Genomic DNA, 23496 nt, shown 5'->3' with positions numbered 1-23496 from the left:
AAATAAATATTAGCATAAAACCTTACTTGGTGTTACGAGTAGTAAGGAGAGGTTGAGTTTCGCGAAAGAAATAATTTTCATGAATTAGATTTTGTAACCTCAGAATTAGATTTTGAGGTCTCGAAATCAAGCATATGAAAGCACAAAACTTCGTGTGACAAGGATGTTCTTTTCTGTCATTATTATCTCGCAAGTTCGACAACCAACTGAGCTCAAATTTTCACAGGTTTGTTATTTTATGCATATGTTGAGATACACCAAGTGGAAAGACTAGTCTTTGCCAATTACAAATAGTGTCCAGTGTCTTTAGCCGTTTATGTGAGTTTATCATTCAAGATATAGAGTTACTAAGCCAATTGCGTTTTAGATTTGAATATTACGGAGGTATAGCTTCAAGTAACGCGAGCAAGAACGTGAACGTGGCTTATTGCATGCTCACGTATGACGTCAGCATGTACGTACCCGGCGTGAAACAATGGTCACTTCAACGTCAGCTTAAAACGTGCGATTTAACAAGACAATTTTCTGGCGTTTTTTTATTTTTGCTCGCGTACAATGACGTGTTTGATAGATTAATTAATTTGAATTCCTCAGACTAGATAGTTGCTACGTCAAATAAGTAAGGCAAACTTTTGCTTAGTTGTGTAAGAGACGGTGATCACCAATACACAATTCTGAACGAATGTGTATGGCACAATTGAACAAGGGTTTGCTCATCTGGAGGTTGCTATGTAAAAGCTTGCCTCGATCCATTTTACATAGCAACTGTCCCTAAGTCTGGGGAATTCAAATGTAAGCGGTACAGTGTGACTAAGCAAGTCATTGTGCGATACAAATCTAACACGCAAATGGTTAATTGTCCATCGGAAATAATTACAAAAGAAATGTGTCCGAAAGTGCATTGACTGCTGGCGTCATATTAACAAGAGTGGTGCATGCTTGTGTAGACATTCACTGTACAACATGTGAATGTCCAATATCCAATAGTTATATACAAGGTAGACGTTCACTGTACAAACCTAGAATGTTCAATATCCAATATCCATTAATAGCTCAAAGGCAACTATTCGCTGTACAAACATAATGTGAATGTCCAATATCCAGTATCGATATCGAAATCCACCATACAAACTATATGTGAATGTACAATATTCAATATGAATTAACTTTTAATATCATGTGTTTCTGCTATCATTTGAAAAAATAGTGTCGTGCATGTGTTGTGTTCGCTTGATCGTGTGACTGCGAGATGCGCATCCAACTCGGCCTTGACAGTTGCGTTGTCATTCATCATTTTTATTTCGTTTCTAAAATTAGATTTCCTTCAACCTTGGCGTGTATAGTAGAACAGCGATGTCTTGAGAGTAACCTACGCGTCTTGGTCTATGAGAAAGAAGAGATCTATTTTTTTTTCCCAGTCTGCAATTTTAATTGCCAAATGTGTACGGTGCCTTTAAAAAGGCACTGCACACATATTGGTAATTTTCAAAGACTAGTATTCTCACTAAGTGTATCGCAGTATTTGCATACTCTAGCAAACCTGTGGAAACTTGGGCTCAATAATTGGTCATTGAACTTTCACGAGAATAATGTAGAAAAAACACACCGTTGTTGCATAACTTTGTGTGATTTCAGAAACAAAAAGAGCTTCGGCTGAAGTCCTTTATTATTCTAAAAAAAACTAGGTTACTTCAGAGAGCCGTTTCTCACAATGGTTTATACTACCAACAGCTCTCCATTGCTCATTACCAAGTAAGGTTTTTTTTTTTTTTTTTTTTTTTTTTTCTTTCTTTTTAGTAATTACCATTGTGCCTTTAATAAACACTGGTCTGAATGTGTCACGTGCGTATGTGTAAACTCGCTGTGCAGTGTATCTATTACACACTTCATAAAGTGGGTTTGAAATGTTATACCAAATTCGAAAATGTTCATTCAACTGCAACCAAATTAAATAACCTCCACTTTGGCCAGTGGCTGCTTTGTACGCCATTAATGTCAATGTTTTAGTATAATTCCATATCAAGCTAAACGTAATTTGGTGCAAAATATCATGGAGAAAAAATGCGGATAACAAGTCAAAAAAGATAATGTATTCATGAACATCGCGTGATCAGATCTGTTGAAAATGGGCACCTGCAGCATGGAAACAAAATCTTTTTGTAAACAGCTATACGTGAATGTAGCAAATTAGTCTCTAATATTATACCAAATAATATTAAACATTATAATCAACTAGCAAGCAGCACCCAATAACTATTTAAACACCAGATCCATATCTTGGGAGACAATTAGTTGTTTTAATTTTTTGATCCACCACTTAGTTAATTAACTTGTCGCCGTTGTGTTTGCTTTTTATGTCCAAGATTGTCAGAAAATTCCTTTAGGTCTGTTAGTTAGTTGTGGGTTTTTTCATGCTTTTGCCTGAGGACAAGTAATGAGCTGGGTTTTTATTTTATTTTGTGGGGTTTTTTTTGTGGGGCGGCTATCCTTGGATAATTGTGCTATAATAATATTTGTCATTGTTTTCTATTTTCGTTTTATTTAATTTTATTTTTTTGCTCCATTCTTATTTTCAAATCCTTGCTGTAATTGTACCATTCAGGTGAATATTCTGCAAATGTTCTATAAATATTACTTTTGCTGAGTTTATACAACCAAATTGATATGCACCCTTCAACATTGTTTAACCAGCGTAGTAGTTGCCGATCAGAGCCGGTTGTCATCCATTCAATGTCAATTATGTATTAATTTAAAACAAATTGAGAACCGAACCCATCCTTTTGAAAATATTATTATCTTGCCATCTTTAATCGCGAATGATTAATATGGTAGACTTATAGACAGAGGTTTCGAACGTCAAGTGAATTGAAATTGAAATAACTCATGGTCGAACAGAGCATGGGGATATATCAGATGGACCCCAACAGAGCCTGTTCCAATTCCATTCCTTTGATTCGACGTAACAAAATTCCGTGCCCATGTGTGTGTCTTCGTGACAGGCAAATGCGTAACATTTTGCGTGCTGATGAACGGCCGACGAGTGGTACAATTCAATTGCTCAATAAAAACGACGCATCTCTCGCCGGTTTGTCTGAGCCCCCCCCCCCCCCCCCCAGCGGATTTAGTTGTAGCAAAGTACTCGCGTAGTGAGTGGGGGCAGTATACGAGTGCGTTTTGGCGCTCGTAACCAATAACTGTTTTGGTAATTGGACAGTGATAAACCGACGGGCAACTCAACCGAAACAGTTTGGTTAGGACAGCCAAAACGTACCCCAGTTTTTCCCTTAGTTTGGTCGTCTGTACGGCACCTAATGTAGCCTGACCTAAATGTAGCCCCAAACATGTACCTATATGTAGCCCGGACCTTAAAGCTACATTTGGGGCCCTGGCTACATTTAGGTGCCGCACAGTCGTCCTGGTATGGTCATCTTCATTTGTCTTTATTAATTTCTTTAACTGGTTCTTATATTGCTATTATTTTGGGGCATGAATCGTTTATCTCACTAACAGGTGTATTTTCCAATTCTCCGGTCCGTGTTTCTGTTTTGTTAAGTTGTCTTTGCTTATTGTTTTGTGTTATGTTTATGACTGTTCCTTACAGACACAGGTTTTTTTTACAAGCCTCTTAACTCACTTCTTATATTAATGTTTTTTAAAGATCATTTACATTGGACATTCTCTCTTTGCTTGTTTTGTAACTACTGTACATTTTGCCTGTTGATTATGTTTTTTTTCGTATGCTGAGTACGGAACGGTAAACAGGTGTACTGCTCTAAAAGCTTCCGGGTCAAAATCACTTCCGGATGCTGTGATTCCGGATCCGGGTTTCCCATTTCCGGATGACACTGACCTAAAAATTGGCTTTACAAAGTGACTCTAACCATGTCATGTTGACGAGTTCTGGGTCATGTTGACGAGTTCTGGGTCATTTATGTAAGTTCCGGAAAAGAGCACTATGATTAACGGACACACCTTAATATTCCTGGTCAGTGTGACGGGATCCGAAATGGGTCAACCCTCGCTAAATACAAACAGCTCCAGGCGTAGTCACACCCGGAACATTTGAAGAGTGACCAACTTTACATGATTTAACTGGACAGTACTCCACTCAAATACACATAAGATAGTCCGAAATACCATTTTTATATGTAAAGGAAAAAAATCTGAGCAAACAAGATATTCGCGTGTAACTCTAACGTATTTTGCACTGCAGCATGTCAAGAATATGAAGTTGGAGTGCTTTTCCAGTAAAACGGATATCACAATATTTCAAAAGCTTTTACCCTAATGCATGACGGCACCGCCCCGCTTACAAATCAACCCAGCATCGCTAAGCCGTTTAGTTCTGCGGACATAACATGTCAATTGTGCTGAAGGAAATCATCGAAGATTGAAATTTGCGAAAAAGGGATAAAGATGGTAAATTTTTTATCAGTGGCTACGACAAGTTGGCCGTAAGTAATATGCTTAGAAAGGTATGGGCTTTGCTTTTAATTGATCAAATAGATGTTGGGGGTTTGGTTTGGTTCGTTTCTTCTTTTGTTAATTTTTGTAACGTTTTTTTTTTTTGTTTTTTTTTTTCATAGCACTCTTAGTACGGAGTCCCTAAAGGGACAGGTAAAAATAAATTGAAAGGGTAAGATAATAATACTTGCGTTTCCTTGAAATAACATTTCGGGGACACAAATCAGTTCGAGGGAACAAATGGTTTTTAGTTGCAAAGGGTATAGGCAAGTATTGTAAGTGCTTAAAATAAGAGTCTACAACTTTGTAGGTTTTAGCGATTCAAGATTTAAAGATAATTGCCTCTAACCCATCACATGACTGTTGTCTGACAATTAATAAAAACAAACCCACGGGAATGTCCAGTATCAAGTAATATAGCAACATCGACATTCGCTGTACAAACATGTGCATGTGCAATATCCAATTTCGATGTACAGTGTATAAATTCACTTAAAGAGCCAATAAAGGATGATCTCAATAATTATTTCAACTATTACCTTTTTATGGCCAAATATACATCGTAGATACCGGTTAATAACCATTGTACTCTAAAAAATTTGCATTTAGTAACGAATAACTCGAGTCAAAAATGCATCCGGCCGCACGGCTTTTTCAGTCGAGAGTCAAAAACGGCCTATCTATTATAATGACCTCTAATGAGGGCGCTATTTTCCCCACCATTTAGCCACCACTGACGTCACGATTCCTTTGTCGCGCAGGTTTGTTTGACCCCGCAGTTTTCAGAAATTTTGCTAAAAGCGTTCTGTAGAAAAAAAAAACATTTTTACCATGTTTTAACGTGAGGCAAGAGACTCGTTATATTTTTTGTATGTTTCCTGTGGACTCCAGCTAATAGAAAACTGTAATATCTATATATTTGAGTTCATCCTTTATTGGCTGTTTAATCTACGTGAAGGTCCAATATCCAAAAAGCAACATTGATATTTGCTGTGCAAACATATGTGAATGTCTAATACACAATTTCGATATACAAGGTAAACATTCACTGTAAAAACCTACGTGAATGTCCAATAACCAATATCGATGCCAAGGTAGACATTCACTGTACAAACCTATGGGAATGCCCAATAACCAATATCGATATACAAGGTAAACATTCACCGTACAAACCTATGGGAATGTCCAATAACCAATATCGATATACAAGGTAAACATTCACTGTAAAAACCTACGTGAATGCCCAATAACCAATATCGATATACAAGGTAAACATTCACTGTAAAAACCTACGGGAATGTCCAATAACCAATATCGATATACAAGGTAAACATTCACTGTAAAAACCTACGTGAATGCCCAATAACCAATATCGATATACAAGGTAAACATTCACTGTAAAAACCTACGGGAATGTCCAATAACCAATATCGATATACAAGGTAAACATTCACTGTAAAAACCTACGTGAATGCCCAATAACCAATATCGATATACAAGGTAAACATTCACTGTACAAACCTACGGGAATGCCCAATAACCAATATCGATGCCAAGGTAGACATTCACTGTACAAACCTACGGGAATGTCCAATAACCAATATGGATGTAAAAGGTAAACATTCACCGTACAAACCTTCGGGAATGCCCAATAACCAATATGGATGTAAAAGGTAAACATTCACCGTACAAACCTTCGGGAATGTCCAATAGCCAATATGGATGTAAAAGGTAAACATTCACCGTACAACCTTCGGGAATGTCCAATAACCAATATCGATATACAAGGTAAACATTCACTGTAAAAACCTACGTGAATGCCCAATAACCAATATCGATATACAAGGTAAACATTCACTGTACAAACCTACGGGAATGCCCAATAACCAATATCGATGCCAAGGTAGACATTCACTGTACAAACCTACGGGAATGTCCAATAACCAATATGGATGTAAAAGGTAAACATTCACCGTACAAACCTTCGGGAATGCCCAATAACCAATATGGATGTAAAAGGTAAACATTCACCGTACAAACCTTCGGGAATGTCCAATAACCAATATGGATGTAAAAGGTAAACATTCACCGTACAACCTTCGGGAATGTCCAATAACCAATATCGATATAATATTCAAAGTAAACATTCACCGTACAAACCTTCGGGAATGTCCAATAACCAATATGGATGTATAAGGTAGAACTTTACTGTTCAAACCTAATGGAATGTCCAATACCGATACACAAGGTAGACATTCACTGTACTAACCCATGTGAATGTCTTGCATACAATGATACCTCAAAAGCAACAACGATATTCGCTGTACAAACATAATGTGAATGTCCAATATGTAAAAAGCAACATCATTATTCGCTTTAAAAACCAATGTGAATGTCCGATATCCAATATCGATCGAAGGTAGAAATAGTAGAAGGTAGAAATTCACTGTACAATCCTACTGGAATGTTCATTGTTGATAATTTAAACAGAAACATTATAGTGATCGCCGTTCAAACGAAAGTGAATGTCCAATATCCAATATCTCAAAAGCAACATCGATATTCACAGTAAAACATGTGAATGTGAATGTTCAATATCCAATATCAAACTCAACTTTACTCTCATTCAAACAGCAGCCCTTTAATTTCCGAACGGGTAAAGAATCCATTACCGGGAAAAGTACTGTATAGTCTGAGCTTGAGGGAGGGATAAAGTACGTCAGGAAGAGGATTTTTTAGTGGAGCGTGTTCTGCCACTCAAAGTACAATGATCTTTTTCATTCAATGGGACTTCGAAACATTCTATGATACACAAAAACAAGGGGATTTTTTTTTCTTTTCTTTTTTATGAAGGCAGTGGACACTATTGGCAATCACTGAAAATATTAATCAGCATAAAACCTTACTATAGGTATCGAGTAATAGGGAGAGGTTGATAGTAAAAAACATTGTGAGAAACGGCTCCCTCTGAAGTAACGTAGTTTTCGAGAAAGAAGTAATTGTTCAGAATTAGATTTTGAGGTCTCGAAATCAAGCAGCTGGAAGCACACTACTTTGTGTGACCAGGGTGTTTTTTCTTTCATTATTATCTCGCAACTTTGACAAACAATTGAGGTAAAAATTTTACAGGTTTGTTATTTTATGCATATGTTGAGATACACCGAGTGCGAAGACTAGTCTTTGACAATTACCAATAGTGTCCATGTCTTTAAGAAGAGCATAATGCCTTGCACTTGCATCACTTTAAGAGTCAACAAATCAACGCCAAACTAAACCTCGACAGATGTTCAACCCATGATTATGACAGTTGTTATTCAATGCAATCTGAGTTAAAGGTAATGTGTATATTATAGAGGGATATTTACAAAGAGAACATGCAATGGTTCTCCGGAGTATTTAAAGGAACACGTTGCCTTGGATCGGTCGAGTTGGTCTTTGAAAAGCGTTTGTTATAAAATGTATATAGGTAGAAAGATGCTGTAAAAGTAGAATACAATGATCCACACAAACATGCCTCGAAATTGTACGGTTTTCCTTTTACCTCGTCGACTAACACAGTCGGCCATTTATGGGAGTCAAATTTTTGACTCCCATAAATGGCCGACCGTGTTAGTTCGCACAGTAAAAGGAAAACCACGCAATTACGAGGCAAACTTGTGTGGATCATTGTATTCTACTTTTAAAACATCTTTCCAACCATATGCATTTTATAAAAAAAAACGGTTACAAACGCTTTTGTTTTGACCAACTCGTCCGATCCAAGGCAACGTGTTCCTTTAAGCAGTGTGTGTTCCTATCAGCAACCTTTTGTACAGGAAAAACATGAACAACAAAAGAGGTATACAACACAAACTTTATACAAACACAGAGAGCAATGAGTGGACAAAATACTTCATATCTCAACCAGAGATAGTGTCACATGACATAGAAATACGAAATGCAAACAGGAGTTAAAGACACTTTAAAGGGACAATAAAACTGGCTAAATGGAGATGGGCTGGGCACAGCCGGAATAGCACACAACAGATAGACAACAAGAGTATATTGGTGGAGTGGCAAACAAAGAGAAAAGGCAGACAAAGATCTTATGCAGAGACAGTAAGGACATGAACAGCAACACGGAAATGAATGGAAAGGCAACCAAGGAAAGGGAAAATGAGAAGAGGTAGTCAGAGAAGAAGATGGAGGGATGACATCAGATCGTATATGCAGTATTATTTCCGTTTTACAAACACATTTCTGCTGCAAGGCTTTGAACATTCGGGAAAGCTCGAACAATATTTCAAAAAGATACATGAGTTATATATAAAAGCATCTTGGACAACCTTAAAATCAGCCAATACAGGCATGCAGTAGACCCTGGGCACCCCCGGCACTGAGTTCCTTTTGCGAAAGGAATAGAAATAGACGTGTACAAAAGTGATGATAACTCATTATAAGAAATGTGATCGCTCAAGCAATTTAACTTCTAAGGTGTTGAGTTTTGTGTTTTAAATAACATCTTTCCTAACCCGACTTCAAACGGCAATCTTTACCCGTAAGGGATAGTTCATATGAATTCTTTATGTTTTATTATTACGATTTTGTTTAACAGTAATTATTCCCATCCTCTTATTTCCAATAAAAATCCAGTAGGGCTTTGAATACGTGTCCAAAAACTCTTCAGTGCACGCAAAGTAACTTTCAACTAATGTCACAATCACTCTTTTGCGAAATTATGAACGAAATGTGAATGTTGTATTATTGATTGATACAGTCCGGCTCATCTGAGCCAGATCTGGGGTCGATTTCACAAGGATAAGGACTAGTCCTAACTTAGGACAAGTCCTTGGAGATATAAAAAAAACGCATGGCTAGTCCTCAGTTAGGACGAGTAAGTCATCCTAACTCGAGATAAGACTAGTCCTAGCTGTTTGTGAAATCCACCCAGGAGGTGTAGTAGGTGGCTTTACCCAAGATTCAAGGGTCAATATAACTCGAGTCCCAGAGGGACTGGTCAAGATGGGCGTACTTATGACCGGGAATATGTGACAAAATCATGGGGTGACTCAAACTAACGCCGGGTTTCTTTCGTCTCAGTTTAATTTTAAGACATCCATTCCAACAGATAATCAACAAACAATAACAAAAAACAGTTAGGAGCAAATTGGAAAATTAACCATCGTGAAATGTTCTTTATTTAACTAAGACAAAACATAATCTATGAGAATAATCAAAGTGCGATGCAACTAAAAACAAAACATAGGATTACGCATAGGCGTTCCATTAACAATAACACAGGGTGTATTACACGTAAATTCGAGTTGGTAAATCGTGTATTTCCCAATTTTGCAGTTTTCAAAGAGCGTACAGAGGATACAATTTTATAAGAATATAATGAGATAGCAGATTAACACAAGAATGGAAATTTTTATGCAGAGTTTGTTATACTGGTTTGTACATTATTTGTTCTCCTATTTATCTATTGATTATATACTCGTTCTCTTTTGGGGATTTCAGATGTTTGGAAAGTGTGACTGTAGTTTCCCGAACAAACTGAATTCGGTATGCAATTACCACGGAAAGGACTATGTGGTCGGTCAGGGGAACCGTCGGCCAATTTCCTTCGTTTTTGTATAAATATTATGCCAATGGCTGTGATCGCTTTGGGAATTAACACCCAGGTTTAGAGAAATAAATCTGTGAACAGACGCGTTCCTGAATGAAGTAGACGAGGCTTGCAGTTCATCCGGGAAGTCTAAACTAGTATACTCTCCAGTCACTGTACTATTTACAGTTGAGTTTTGACATTTCTAGACATATTGCCGTTATTCGGACACGGGTATGAACGATTTTGATCTTCGTTCCCTTTCGTTCCGGAAGGACGTTTGTCCCAGTGTTAATCGATGTGGCTTTACCGAGGTTTTTGGTATTTGTGTTTATAGTGTGATGCCTTGTCTCTTGTCATTTCATTTTCTGGCTTTTATTTGCTGTTGACTTTCGTGTTTTTCCGGTTTTTTATCTGGAACTTTATATAATGTATGCTATTATTGATATTATTAATTGAATGTATAAACTTTGTACTTTTGTAGAATTAAAGCCACTGGACACTATTGGTAAATGTCAAAGACCAGTCTTCTCACTTGGTGTATCTCAACATAGTGCATAAAATAATAAACCTGTGAAAATTTGAGCTCAATTGGTCGTCGGAGTTGCGAGATAACTATGAAAGAGAATATACCCTTGTCACACGAAGTTGTGTGCTTTCAGATGCTTGATTTCGAGACCTCAAATTCTAAACTTGAGGTCTCAAAATCAAAATCATGGAAAATTACTTTTTTCTCGAAAACTACTCCACTTCAGAGGGAGCCGTTTCTCACAATGTTTTTTACTATCAACCTCTCCCCATTACTCGTTACCAAGTAAGGTTTTATGCTAATAATTATTTTGAGTAATTACCGATAGTGTCCACTGCCAACACGGTGATGGTTGATCTTATAAACACAGGCAATACTATCATGTGGAAGGTGACTAAGCTGTGGAGACATTATTATTGTTTTTTTTTGTAAGAGAAAGGTTCAAAATGCCATGATGTCAAAATTTAATATTTAGTATACTTAATGATATAATTGGTGACTTTAGGTCGATATCAAGTTAATCAGTGAGGAGGTTTGTTGTTTTTTAAAATAATCTCTGTTCTTGGATATTCTACTCCTCGCCTTGTGCATTTTCGGAAACAACGAGTTAGTCAGCAGTCTCGTACTATTAACAAGTTAATAAAAATCACTTTAAAATAATGCACTTTAGAACTTAAACGCAATTAGGTGGTAAGCGCCGTTGTAATTTTCCTCCGCAAAAAGGGAGGCCCTTTTTATTTGTCTGACCTTCCGTCCCATTAAAAGAGTCATGAACTGCTTGCAAATTGCTGCCGACCTTAATTAGCGTAAGGTACAATATAAGACTGGGATGGGTTTTACAAGCGATCAAAGTAGATTACGACCGGCGTTTGAGACAATTACTTCCTCTAATGGTCGTGTAGCGAATAATAGGAGCTTCCGATCCGTCCACAAAAGTGGAAAGAGTTCGTTCACGCGCCAGCATGTCAAAGAAACAACTTTGAATTACCGCGGAAGTTTTTTTTGTTTTTTTTACCGCGGAAGTTTTTTATCTTTTTGACCTTCCTTTTCAAGGTTGAAAACTTGGTAGCTTTTAGTTCTGCACAAAGTATAGCGTTTGTATAGACCTTATGCATTGACGTCATCCAGCCGCCATCTTAGAGGTAAAACGGTGACGAAACAATCGAAACGCCCAGATTTGTACGCGCGGCGCACAGGATTGGCCAATGAACAACCTCCTTTTGACCTCTAGGTGAGGGCGCCCTACTGAAAGGACGTCATGTGCATAGACCTTTTCGCAAATACTGGGGCGCGCGCGTAAAGCTTGGAATTAGATGCATTGTGGTCTAGCTGGCAGCAAAATTTGATTCATATCTATCCCACAATGCACCTCATTCAACAGTCTGCGCTTGCGCATTGGTATTTGCGATAAGGTCTATAGACCTTATCGCAAATACTGGGGCGCGCGCGTAAAGCTTGGAATTAGGTGCATTGTGGTCTAGCTGATTACAAATTTGATTCATATATAGCCCACAATGCACCTCATTCAACAGTCTGCAATTGCGCATTGGTATTTGCGATAAGGTCTATAGACCTTTTCGCAAATACCATTGCGCAAGCGCAGACTGTTGAATGAGGTGCATTGTGGGATATATTTGGATCAAATTTGGATACCTGCGAGACCACAATGCACCTAATTCCAAGCTTTACGCGCGCGCCCCGGTATTTGCGAAAAGGTCTAAAAGGTCTATTATGGCTTTGATTTTGTATAAGGGGAAATTTAAAATGCTAAGACAGTTTTTGCTATGGTTACATGTTGGTGGCTACCGTCAAGATTTTAATCAGTCTACAAAACTCAAGCGGTTGTTACACAGTTACCGTTCCGCATCGGTGAACGTGAAGGGAACCAACTTGGCAGTTCATCCGTCACGGCTTAGTGCTTGACGCCTCATAAAGCTTCAAAGAGCAATAATTTGGTACTATCCGAGTTTTATATTTGCATTGTTGTACACTGTATGCTTCATACTCTAACCTCTGAGAATCTCATTTCAAAAGGTGGTGGCGACTTTGTGATATTAGGGAGGTTTAGCTGCATGCTACGCGAGCAAATAACGTGAATGTGATTTGTCGGAAGTTTGTTTTACTCATTTCTCAAAAACTACAGCACCTCAGCAAGTAATACTTTAAAGGTAGTGGACACTATTGGTAAATACTCAAAATAATTATTAGCAAAAACCTCACTTAGTAACGAGTAATGGGGAGAGGTTGATAGTATAAAACGGTGTGAGAAACGGCTTCCTCTGAAGTGATGTACTTTCGAGAAAGAAGTAATTTCCACGATTTGATTTCGAGACCTCAGATTTAGAATTTGAGGTCTCGAAATCAAGCATCTGAAAGCATGGAACTCCGTGTGACAAGGGTGTTTTTTCTTTCATAGTTATCTTGCAACCTCGACCACCAATTGAGCTCAAATTTTCACAGGTTTGTTACTTTATACATATGTTGACTATACAACAAGTGAGAAGACTGGTATTTGACAATTACCAATAGTGTCCAGTGTCTATTAGAGAAGCTTTCTACCATCATTATCTTAAAACTGTGTAAATTATTGTAAATCTGTGGACATTGTGTATCCTACAAAAAAGTATCCAGACACTTTAAGAATGTTTGACGTGACGATCATGGTCAATTTCTTAAAGATGACTTAAGCACATTTGTCGAAACGTCTCAACGTCATCATTAATCAAATGAGATGTTTCCTTACTGTCATTGCAAACGTAAACAATTACAATCAATGCCATCTCTGTGGATAAAGGTCTGTGACTTAACTTGACCTTTTGAAGGAATAAAAATAGTATGCAGGCTTGAAATATTATTTGCAGTTAGTGAGAAAAACATTTCTCATCTTTTAATAAGGGATCTGCAAACAGATGGCATGGTAGTCCTTGATTTCATATATTAAGATTTTTGTTATTCCGTAATGGCAAGTGGCTAAGACTTTTATTTACCATCTTTAGCCCTTGTGCGTGTAAAGAATTAACAAAGAGTAAATCATGATTCAGGAACAGAAAGTAGTAAAGACTATACTTCGGACAAATAAACCTATATCTTCTAGATCAACAAAACGGAGAAGACGGAAATTAGAAAAGTTGTAACTAAATTACAAACTAGCATGTAAATTTAAACCTTTCGGATGTATTTGATTGATTCAGGTGGTGTTTGTTTTTTGAATGCGAGTTGACTCGGCCGACTTAATGACATTTGCCAAACCCCATGTTATGTACAGAGCAGTCTACAAAAGTTGAGAAACAATTTTTATTTTATTTTTATAAAATAATATCAGGGTTTATTTTTATTAAACTAGATACCAGAAATAGTTTTTAAAAATAAATTTAATTTGTCTTTATTTATTTTTATTTTTCGTTATTATTTTTATTATTATTATTATTTTGCGAAGAAGCCTATCATTTTTAACAAAACAATTACTAGCAAGGGAAAAATGACAAATTTTGAGCGTCTTTGTGGGAGAAAACAAACACTGCGATAAAACAGTAGGACTGCCAACCCAGTTCATTTGAGGCTCCAAACTAAGGTGGGATTCGAACCCGAGTCACAATGGGAAACTGGGTAAGAAAAGTCCGAATGAAAAGCTTTGGTAAATGCAGGAACAACTTTAAAATATTCGGTTAAAATGAGATGGAAGCCAAACAGCAAACAGCAAATTATTCTGATATTCGCAATCTTTAACATGTTCCATGGTTGAGTTGGAACCGGGTGGTACTGGGGTGGATTTCACAAAGGGTTAGGACTAGTCTTATCTTGAGTTAGGACCAGTTACTCGTCCTAACTTAGGACTATCCATGCAATTTGTATATCTCCTAAGACTAGTCCTAAGTGTGTGTGGCGTTTTCTTTTTCCAGGACGAGCGTGTGCAGATAACTACTCACGTTCGTCATAGAAGAAAAAAAAACAAACACCGAGGTCGACCCAGGGAAGCTAAACGAACGCACCCAATAGCTACGTGTTGACGGCGGCGGGTATGCTTAGGGACCTTCCGCACGAGAACGGGACTTGAATCAAGACTAGGGTTATGTCTATGACGGCTTTCGAATTAGAGGCAAATCTTGCTCAAGATTAACCTGTATCCGTACTTTGCAATGGATTGAGGTCTTGAGTGGGTTTACCTCTTCAAAAGATGCAATTTTGACCTAACTTAAGGTCCAACTTCCACAGTCTCCCCAATTAGAAAGAATTTAGAGCCCCTGATCAGGGCCCAATTTCACACAGCTGCAAGTACATTTGCTTAGCATGAAATTTCTTCCTAGATAAAAACAGGATTACCAACAAAATTTCAAATTGTTGCATATTGCTTGTTACTGGTATCCAGCTCCTGTTTGCTTATCCTGAAAATCACGTGGAAATTGGGTTGGTAATCTTGTTTTTATCAAGGAAAAAATGTCATGCTTAGCAAACTTGTGCGCTTAGCAGCTCTATGAAATTGAGCTCTGATCAGTTACCCCTACTCTATGAGTCGCTGACGCATAAATCGCACTTTTTCAGTAAGTCAATTAGAGCTGCACTGGCTCTTAATGGATAGGGGGAGTAGTGTTTAATTATTTACTAAAATAAAATCCACCACACGCAAATGCTTGCCTCGAAACACCTTTTGGTCCGTATACTGCGTATTGCATTAAATTCGATCGTCCTTTTACAGAATGTGATAATTTGGTCTACCCATTGACTTAAAAGTGCATTAGTGGGGTTACTAGACGAAAAGATCACCACAAAGCTAACAGGTAGACTACCCATTGATAATAGTGTTTAAAGGCAGTGGACACTATTAGTAATTACTCAAAATAATTATCATCATAAAACCTTTCTTGATTACGAGTAATGGGGACAGGTTGATAGTATAAAACATTGTGAGAAACAGCTCCCTCTGAAGTGACGTAGTTGTCGAGAAAGAAGTAATTTTCCACGAATTTGATTTCGAGACCTCAAGTTTAGAACTTGAGGTCTCGAAATCAACCATCTAAACGCACACAACTTCGTGTGACAAGGGTGTTTTTTTCTTTCATTATTATCTCGCAACTTCTACGACCGATTGAGCTCAAATTTTCACAGGTTTGTTATTTCATGCATATGTTGAGATACACCAAGTGAGAAGACTGGTGTACCAGTTGTGTCCACTGTCTTTAAATGACAGTTGCATAATTCACAGAAATAAAATGGTTCTTGTAAAAACTTCATTATAAATAGTTGTGTATCCTTACAATTCTGTATAGTAAAACTCAAATGATTTGGGTAGGGCCCAAGTGTATAGGGCCTACTTTTTGTACGACATTAAACTTACTAGGTTTAAAGATAATGATGGTAGAGAGCTTCCCTGAAAGCACTACTTGCTGGGGTGCTGTAGTTTTTGAGAAATGAGTAATGCTAACATTTTCTGAAAATATTTTTTTCTTTTTTCTTCAATGACACGAAAATTATGTTAGCGTGTACAACGGACTAAAGGCCCGGTCACACAGGCCCCGATAACGAGACCGAAAACGAGAACGATAACAATGCACGCCCTCGATTGGTTGAATGAGCGTGGGCGTATTCTGCGTGGAGCAATTCAACCAATCGCGAGCGTGCATTTTTATCGTTATCGTTTTTGTTCTCGTTTTCGGGGCCTGTGTGACCGGGCCTTTACCCGAATCTCCTGAAAACTTTGCTCTATAATTTTCACTTTTTTTTCTCGACTAACAAAGCGTAAACTTCTACATGTTAATTATATTACAACATATATTTCAATTTGGGTACGAATTCATATCTAACCAAACACTTGATCGCTTGGTCAAAACCCTTAAAACAACTTTGGAGCAACGGAGAAACAATCCCAAATGTATATTTGAAAATTTGTGTTTACATAATTTGTTTCTATAGATACACACGTGTTCATGTGTTTGTGTCATGAGAATGAAATCAATTATACAGTCAGTCAGTCGACACTGTCGGTGAGAGACGGCGATTATAAAGAAACCGTCGACCGCGAGTTAATGCCCTACTGAGTTCTTTGAGCACGGGTCGGAACCGTATGACACTAAGCTCTGACGTAAATTGCACCTGGTAAAACAACTCTATATTGTAATTGATTAACTGAGTAGAATGTGTAATATTTGCATCCTAGGGGCATTTGTTAGCATCTTACAAGCGAGGCATTAATTGTTTTGGGGAATATAAATTGTATCACTTCCTCCCTTACCAATAGATATAATTATCAAACTAATCGCTTTAATTAAGTTATGTATTAAAGGAGCGACTGTAACGTGCTTTAACTTATTCTACGGTCCTTAAACTTATAAGCCCGTGAACAAATGCACATTTCACGCACTTGACATCTGTGGTTATTTTTAGGAGGGGGTAGGCCTATTGGGACTAAAATTTGTAGTCGAACCAGAATCGGCTATATTATTTTTCAAACGACCAGGCACCATGGCCATGTTTAAACTTTCAGTGCAATATATTTTACGAAGATTTCAACGAAAGCGTGATAGGGTAATAAAGCTGCTGCGTGTAACAATATTAAGAGTGTGTATTGCTAACGTGCTCAAATTATTTTAAAAACTTACAAATTACAAGCATTTTTAGATTCGTTTTAAAATTAACAGCATGTTTACATGTTCGTAGAAGGACTTTTTAGTTGTAGTATTTTCTGTTTTAGTTGTGTTTTTCGTTTTTAATTAGTACTATTTCATTTATTATTAAACCGAAAGTTTTTGACAATGTTTAAAATTACAAAGCTATTACTGTTGTAGTTGACTAAATCAGCATAGAGGAACCACTAGATAAAGATGAGATAACAAGCTTCATGAAGGAAGCTATATAATAAATGAAACACCATTATGAGTTGACAAAGATGTGCAAACCTATTCTAACTGCCGTTACCATGGGCGCCGCCATCTTGAAAATGGGGTATGCTTGCCCCATTTACCGTACAGTAAGACAAAACTGGGGTCTGAATACCACTAGCGTTTATCTCAACATTTCGTAGCAACATTTCCTTTGGGATTTGATTATCAACTTGACACAAAATCTTGAAAGTTTACTTACAGTTCTGGGGAGTTCTCAACGTCTTCTCATCATCTTTTCAGTTCAAACACAAGCGAGACAGTCAGTCATGAAGGTCCAATGGCGGAGACAGACAGCGAACCTCTCAGTCAAACACACGCAACACTTGTGGCATGCATGAGTGAACACAACTATTTTATTAACCGTGCAACTATGCAAATTCGTGCGACACCACCCGCCATTGTGTACAATAAAAAAATTTAACAATACCTAATATTCCTAACTTGTGGTAATACTTCTGAATAATTTGAAGTGTCATTACATTAAATATATTTAATGCAAGCACAGTAGCATTATTCGTTAAGGTGTTTTTTGCAAAAACTTGTGAATACCAACCTATAACTCATAACACCCTATGACCCATTATCCAGTAATTATTTGTAACTTTGTCGTTATATTTGAAATTGACATATAAATATAAACAATAAATAAATATGACTCGATGATTTAGAATATCCGGTTAATTGGAAAGACTTTCAACATTATTATTGTGTACAAAAATACTGCGCTTTCACAGTGTAAACATAAATATCGAACCCAACAATTTAAAAAAACAAGAAATAAATATCGAGCCCAAAAAATTAAAAAAAACAAAACCAATTGTTTATGTATTTGCTTTATATATTTATTTATTTGTCGGTTTACTTTTGATCAAACAACCACTGAAAAGGTTATTGCTCTGATAAAAAAGTATGAAATCAACATTACAAGGTGTACATTTTCTGACGGTCTATTGGCTGCATATCTGGTAGTTGTTGACAATGGGGCAGCACCGGAGTACAAATTAACAAATTGTGTTCCAAGGGAGTTGGTTAGACTTTTTGAGATAAGGTGCCAACTATAAGAGTGCACTGGGCCCGATTGCATGGCTCTGCTTACCGCCGAATTCTGCGCTTACGATCGCCATTCCCCGCTTACGTACAAGTACCGAATTTCTGCGCTAGCGTGGAGTACGCACGCGCAGAAGCCGAAATTCGCCGCTAACCCGTGAAATACGCTTGCCGTTAGCACATACTTCCCTGCTTCCGTAAGCGCCGATTATGGGCTTATTGTAAGCAGAGCCATGAAATTGAGCCCTGTTTGATGTGGGTGTATACAGATAGAATTACCCAAAACCTTTAAGCCCAGATAGAATTACCCAAAACCTTTAAGCCATTATACACTTTCGGTACAGAAAAAAAAATCAAAGTTCACAGATTTACAAATAATTTACAGTGTTTACAGAAGGTACTGGTGAAAGACTTCTCTTCAAATATTGTTCCATGAAATGGTTTAGTTTTTGAAAAAAACATTAAAACAATTATCAATACTCAATTTTCACAGGTTTGTAATTTTATATATAAGTTGTGGTACAGGAAGTGTGGGCCTTGGACAATACTGTTTACCGAAAGTGTTAGGATATTGTCCACCATATTCCAAAATGGCTGTTTACGGTTTTTTCACGGCGTCTTGATATCTACGAGCATCGCCAGTAATGATAAAATATGTACAGCAATACCTAACGTGCAGACAGACACCAAGAACATGCAACAAATCCCAAATGGCGACCGGCATTTCGCCACCGTTTCGACTGTAAAACTCCCACGGGCTCACAGTGTCGAATGATTACACGGCACAATAGCGCACCATGCAGACAGAGTCAAGGGTGTTTTGGCTAGAAGTAACGGCGACAACCAGCGAGTCAAGCTCGCCACTCTCGGTCATCCTCAAAGTAACAAGTACACTTCACAATCCAATATAAAAGTTCCGAAAATGATACAAGATTAGCGTGAATTTTTCTGGTGTTGTTTTTTGATAGCCATTTTCCCCAGGAATGTCCCACAGGGGCCAAAACACTGTTGTTACTTTCGTTGGACTGTTTCCAGTATACATCCCGACTTTTTAAGAGTAAAAGCATAATCAAGAACTCCACATATTTTGCGAAATATCACTTCATTTAAAGGTAGGGTTTTCTTTTGGCAGTCAATACCATCATGATAAAGAGCACTGGAGAGCTTTTGATATTATACAAAATTCTTAGAAGTGACCTCGAGGGAGTGTAGTTTTACAGAAAGAGGTAAATTTTCACCCACAAATTGGAATCCGAAAAGGGCTTTTGGCAAGCGACACCCACGGGATGTAGTTTAAGGGAAAGAGATATTTTTTCCGTAGAACAAATTGAATCAGAGAAACGCTTTCGACATGGGTGCTTTCAGAAGCCTGAGAAATTAAGGGTTCGGGCATGAATCCTTCTGTAGCCATCTCAAAGCACACAAATTTTTCTTTAATTAGTTTTTTTTTTCTCGACTTTGATAATCAATTGATCCCATTTTTTCAAAGCTTTGTTTTTATATGCATGTATAACAAATTCTGCATATGTTGGGATACACTTGTTATCAAAAAACATACACTGCCTTTATATCTCAATTGAAAATTATTAGGCCAAGTAAATGAATAATGTGTGCCCCAGAAAAATGACTGCTACACTGACGATGATACTTGATGAGGTGTTGCTGTAACAATGGGCCACGGGGTGCGTGGAACTGACCGGATTTTAACGTACATTGTCATTGCATTCTAAAAGTGCACTTTAGGAAAATACTCTTTGTCCATCATCTTCAATCCTTCCTCTTGACCAAGAGGATAATAAAATAACCTCCATGGTGCCCAAAGCACTATCGCCGTGTCATTTATGGCTTTATGTTTATAAGAGGGAAAAAAATCTCCCCAAATGTTTGTTAACAAGCACGCAAGACTGGAAAACACGCATCTCATTTTTGGAAATCCAGTATTTTAACAGGATTTTCCAGAATGGGAACAAAAACCATACTTGGTAACCGGCATTACATATGCTACCACATGATCTTGCTTAATGCCAGTTAAATAAATGAAATCTGAAGATTGCTTCACAAAACCTGTGCCAAACTAACAATCAACACAAAGAAATATGGTCAAAAATAGTTCTCAATTGTGACAGCTCCGCAGTTACACTCGATGATGACTTCTTATAGGTTTTTAAAGCTCGCATAATATTATGGTAGTCGGTGAATCCCTGAACAAGTCATGGGAGTATATTTGCCCTGGAAGCCGTCTGAAAGACACAACCTTTACCAAGAGCACGATTTCTACATAGAAGGTTTAATTTAATAACAAGCAATTGTAGCATTATGAAAAGCACGACAAAGGTGGGGTCTCACTGAAGAACAGACACGCCGTTCAGTTGCAATCTGATCTCGGCGTTGTCACCTTTCAGAGGGGCCCGGCTCAAAAAAAACTCATTTGCTTTGCTACCACTCCCAGATTATCCCGCCCTGCTCATCCGAAAACTATCGCTGTCCGATGCGGTCCCTGAAGTCAAACCTCATCACCCGCAGCAACTTAAATTCAGATTCTTTCAAATTTGTGGATGAAAGAAAAACTAAAGCATACTCTACCTACTTCCGTCACATAAGGTGTGCCTAACTGGTATTAATTTCATCTCCTTTTTTTCCACGGCTTACAAAAGTACTTTTCATTCGGCATGGAAGTAACGGGATAACATTGACTCGTTTTCTTACTTTTATTTTTATTCCTTTGTTGGTCATGAGAGTACTTTTTCACAGAACAGGCTTATGTTACAGTTTTTCTTAGTGGAGTTTTATCAATGGTGTTTTTGAATGATTAAAAATGTGTACTTTTCCCGCGTGTTCTGGGTTCATTAAAATTCCCCTTCTTTTATTGGCGAGAGCAACAGTGGCGATTTTTCGTGAAGCCCGAGAGTGCACGTTTTATTCCATTACTTCGAAGTCTCGAGCTCATTAAAACCACTGTCTATCTTAAAGGAACATTACAGAATTGGTTGTTGCTAACAAAACAGTTGCTGGCAGTGTAAGCACTTTATGTAATCCATCATACACATAAACTGACAAACCTGTAGAAGTTTGAGATCGATCGGCCATCTGGGTCACGAGAGAACAGTGAAAAACCGATTACAAATTTTACATTATATCGATGCCAAAATAAAAATTAATAAAACGCTCACTGAGTGATATAAACTCCAAACGCGAAGTTAGATTATTTATTTCTCATCAAATATGACATTTCAGACAAAAATATTTCAAGGGATGTATTAAACTATCATAATCATTAGACCGTGTAAGTTTTATGTAAATCTGTGATCTTCACGATTTTTGTTTCTTACCAATTCTGTAACGTTCCGACAATTATAACACAATTGGTCATCGAAATTGCAAGAGAATAAGAGAGAAAACACCCATGTTGCATTACTTTGTGGTCTATCAGATGCATGATAAAAGGCTTTAGCTGAAGTAATTTTTTATTTTGTGCGAGAAATTACCTCTTTCTCAAAAACTACGCTACCTGAGAGGAATACGTTTCTCATTCTAAATGAGTTATAGGCCTGCCATCAACAGCTCTACATTGGTAAAGTATAAGTTATTTTGCAACAACTTAAAGCACAGCAGCCAAATGCCAGTAAACTGTCTATAGTATAAGTTCTCATTTTGCAGAACGTGAATGATCCAAACCTTTTGTGAACGCACACACGCACTAACATTTGATCGATCGCTCGTGAGCATTTGCTCTTTTCAAAATCTAAGGTCTTTGTGAAGCTAACTGAGTTACAGACTGGATCTCCCCAGTCTTATTATCAAATCTTCTCAAATTAAGAACTGCACTGACGATGACTAGAGCAAGCTAGTCGAAACGTTGAGACCAATTCAGAACTGACTCCGCGGCAGTACAGTTAATTACGATCCTAAAAGCTAAAGTAGTAGTCCAGTCTAATTTCTATACCATCCGCCCTGGTAATAGTTAAAAAGCAGGACAGTTCTTTTCAGAACTGAGAAGTCTCCCGAACCTCCGTTTATCTACTCCGCGGCAGTAGAATAAAGCAAGACAGTTCCCTAAGAACAACTCTACCTGGCAAGTAGATACACACATGGTGTTACCGCAAACCAAATATACATTGCACAAAATAAATCACGGCATCTTTGGTTCGGCCTACATCTTGGAGACCTATGGCGTTTAGTTTCATATATTGGTCGAACAATTATCAAAGCATGCCTCATCAGTTATCATACAAGTTTAAGGCGTTTTGGAAACTAGAAACTCGGGGGAAAAAAATGACTAGATTTCAAACGCCGATATTCTGATCAATTGTGTTGAGTAAGTGTGAGCCGTTATATGCATTAAATTAACACAGAGATCTCTTAAACTTGCGCAGAATCCGAGCTTAAATCCAGGTGAAAATGAGCCGGAAAATTTACCAAAAAATGTAAAAGAAAGGAAGGGGGAAAAATATAAAATCGGAAGTATGACGACCGAGTAAAAGCTGTTTATTTAGAGGGTTGTGATATGGAGGGACAAGTTTTCTTCGGTCACGTGGTTGCTGGAGTGCAAGCCAACCAGTTCGGCTGACTAATCTGGCACCCTGTATTCGCCAGTGCGGTAGTGTTTCTGGATACAAAGTGGCTTACACTTTGGGTGCGTTCGTTTAGCTTTCCTTTGCCGACCCCGCGGTGAGCCCCTGACAAGAGCCAATCGAACGATCATACCCCCTCGTGGTGACGTCATGCACTTGGGCTAGCCCCCAAGTTACCCATTACACAAGCAGGGCACTTGGGGATGACCCGGTTGAGCCCCAAGAATGACGTCATAGCTATTCGAACGTACCGGGGGCAGACCGGGGTCGACCCATGGAAGCTAATCGAACGCATCCTATGGAACATGGATGTGCATGTTATCACAACTCTTCAGTTCACAGCTCTGGACTGGACCGGAACTCGAACCTAGATTCTGACAACACCAGAACTTGAACCCGGTAAACGAGACAACTCGACCACGA

The sequence above is a fragment of the Asterias amurensis genome, chromosome 16 (genome assembly GCF_032118995.1).
Source record: "Asterias amurensis chromosome 16, ASM3211899v1".
NCBI lineage: Eukaryota > Metazoa > Echinodermata > Asteroidea > Forcipulatida > Asteriidae > Asterias > Asterias amurensis.
Note: the sequence above shows the minus strand (reverse complement) of the source record.